This window comes from Mus pahari, chromosome 10, assembly GCF_900095145.1.
Source record: "Mus pahari chromosome 10, PAHARI_EIJ_v1.1, whole genome shotgun sequence".
NCBI lineage: Eukaryota > Metazoa > Chordata > Mammalia > Rodentia > Muridae > Mus > Mus pahari.
The window spans coordinates 33,426,345-33,429,484 of record NC_034599.1 but is presented as its reverse complement, the minus strand read 5'-3'; positions in this window follow the sequence as shown (position 1 = coordinate 33,429,484).

Sequence of the window (3,140 nt, the reverse complement as noted above, 5' to 3'; positions counted from 1 at the left end):
GAGAGAGAGAGAGAGAGAGAAGGAAGAGGAGGAGGAGGAGGAGGAGGAGGAGGAAGAGGGGCAAGCCATGAGCAAGTAGAGAGAGAGGGGTAAGGGCATGGGAACAGAGGGGGGAAGGGACAGAGTGGGAGCAGGAAGGACTAGCAAGAGGACTAGAAAGGGAGGAGGGGTCAAGCAGCCCCTTTTATATTGGGGTCAGGCCTACCTGGCTATTGCCAGGTAACTGTGGGCTGGATCATACTGGCTGTTGCCAGCTAACAGTGGGGTGGTGTTTAGACAGAATTCTAAGATCAATACTGTGGCATAACCACCAACAAAAGCATTAACCATGGATTCGAGCCTACCTGATCCTATACTTATACACGTTGTGGAAAGCCATCTGAAGCTACTCCAAGGATCTTTAGTGAATCTAAGTCTCTATTAAGGGTAAATGATAAAGAAGTGGTCCAATATAATCAACATACCGTCGAGTCACTAGCTGTTTATAGCAATTTGACACAAGCTAGAGCCATCTGAGAGAGTTCAACTGAGAAATTTCTAGCATTTTTAAAAAACATATTATTATTAGTGATTGATGTGGGAACACCCAATTCATTGCAAGTGGTGCCATCCCTGGGCTGATGGTCCTGGGTTCTGTAAGAGAAGCAGCAAGCCAGTAGGTTGTGCTAAATTTTTGCAGGTTGCTTAAAGGAAAGATAGAAGCCAGAAAGAGGCCTCTGACCTTGGACAAGACCATGTTTATTGGCTGACACATAGAAAGAGCCACTGGCATTGTTTCATCCATGTGGGTAAATTGATGATCAAATGACTCTCACCAAGGAGGCAGGTGAAAAAACACCCACAGGAAAAAGATGGCTGCCTTCTTTACAGGGGTGGATGTGATGACCTTGAGTACAATACTTTCCATCTTATATTTCCTCCCTTCCAAAGTTGCCTTGTCCTGCTGCAATGGAAGCTGGGTAGTGTAGTCTTTCAGCAAGAATCAGTCATTGCCAATTCTAAGAGGATATAGGGAATCAGGGCTGTTTTTCTGTTGAGGAGGGTCTTTCAGGAATAGTTCTGTGTTTCTGGAAGACCTCTGGAAAAGGGTGCTCTGGTCCCTTAGCAGGAATTTTAACTCTTTCTGTTAGGCTGGAGTATCTGATTGTCATTCTGTACTGCAGAAGAGACTTAAAACTAGTTTTGAGAAAGCCGTAAGCAAGCAACTTGGTTATAGACAAAGACTGAGTGTTTGCCTGGGATGCTTGAGGGAAGGAAAGGAATGCAAGTGTGAAAAACAGAGTGGACCTGTAAGAGGAAGCTGACCTAGAGTCCATTCAGGGTAGCAGTAACTGGCATTAGCAGGATTGCTACATGAAAATGAGCTAGCAGAAATAGCAGTGAGATTAAGAATATCAAAGGAAAGGATCAGGAGAAAATATAAGGCTAATGTAAAAATTGTATCTGTCTGGAGATGAAAGGAATAAAGTACACGTTTATCCCGTTTTTTCTACAGCCTCTCAAAGGTCTTTTTGCAAATGGTACTAAGAGCAAATGGAGTTGTTGTGGAGTAAGAACTGTTAGGACAGTTTATGTGGTCCATTGTGTATGGGTAAATGATAAAGTTCTGTAAGTAAAACATTTACAAGACAGAATAAAAACATACATATGAGGGTACTGAGGAAAAACATATGTGATCCCGGAAGGAGTCAGAGGAGCCGAAGCTCATACATAGAAGTCCTGTGGTTGAATTTTTCTCTAGGCCCAGGTTTTAGGCACTACCTCAAACCTGTTAGGATTTGTTCACATAAAAGCAGTATTCTGGCAAAGGAAAACAGACCTCCAGTTCTTAAGAGTGGTCCAATCCATTCCTTTTTAATTTTGGAATACTACAGCAGTCATGCAGAACAGATAATCCTGAAGGATTGTAACATGATCTGAGCTGAAGAAACAAAGAAGCTAGTTGATGCAAAGAAGGCTTCAGGCCAACTGTTTTAGTTCTGGAGTCCCAAACAAAATCAAAAGTGGCAAGAATAGGGATGGGTCTGGTGGTACATGGTCCAGTCTTCTCTTTTCTGAATTCACCTGAACTACTTTTAGAGTCTTTGGGGCATTAATCTTTATTGTACTTTGAGTCTGCAGTTAGAGAGCATCAGAAGTGGGTCCATCCAAGGAGCCATGACAAAACTTAACAGGTAGTTAAGATCCAAAAAATACGCCTGTAAGTAATAACTATACAACCTTGTGGTTAACATTAAGAGATGAAGTTACATAAATAAACCTTTTACATCAAGATTAGCATGAGTTTAACATAAAACTAAGTATAAAGTTAACATAATGTTAAAAGTAATTTGCAATTGGCTAGATCATGTACCATAGTTCTATAGAAAAATAAAGTAACTGAAATTCACTGTTTGTTTACATGGGGCTCCTTCATAAAGAACAAAAACCTGAAAGCTTTGCAAAAAAAAAAAAAAAATTAAAGTTACAGTGTCTAAGGAATGAATCTGAACAGAAAGTATCTAAGTGATAGTTTTTGCTTCCAAGTATCACAGATAAAACCTGTATATTTGCTTTATTTATTTATTTATTTATTTATTTATTTATTTTTATTGGATTTTTTATTTACTTATATTTCAAATGTTATCCCCTTTATTGGATTCCCTTCTGGAAACCCCCTATCCCACCCCCTCCCCTGCTTCTATAAGGATGCTCCCTCACCCGCCCATGGACACTGGCTTTCCCACCCTGGCATTCCACTATACTGAGGCATGGAGCCTTCACAGGACAAGGGCCTCTCCTTCCACTGATGCCCAACAAGGCAATTCTCTGCTACATATGCATCTGGAGCCATGAGTTGCTCCATGTGTAGAATATCACTATTTGCAGATGATATGATAGCATACTTAAGTGACCCCCAAAATTCCACCAGAGAACTCCTAAACATGATAAACTTCAGCGAAGTGGCTAGATATAAAATTAACTCAATCAAATCAGTAGCTTTCCTCTACTCAAAGGATAAACAGACTGAAAAAGAAATTAGGGAAATGACACCCTTCACAATACTCGCAAAAAATATCAAATACCTTGGTATGCTAACCAATCAAGTGAAAGATCTGTATGACAAAAACTTCAAGTCTCTGAAGAAGGAAATTGAAGAA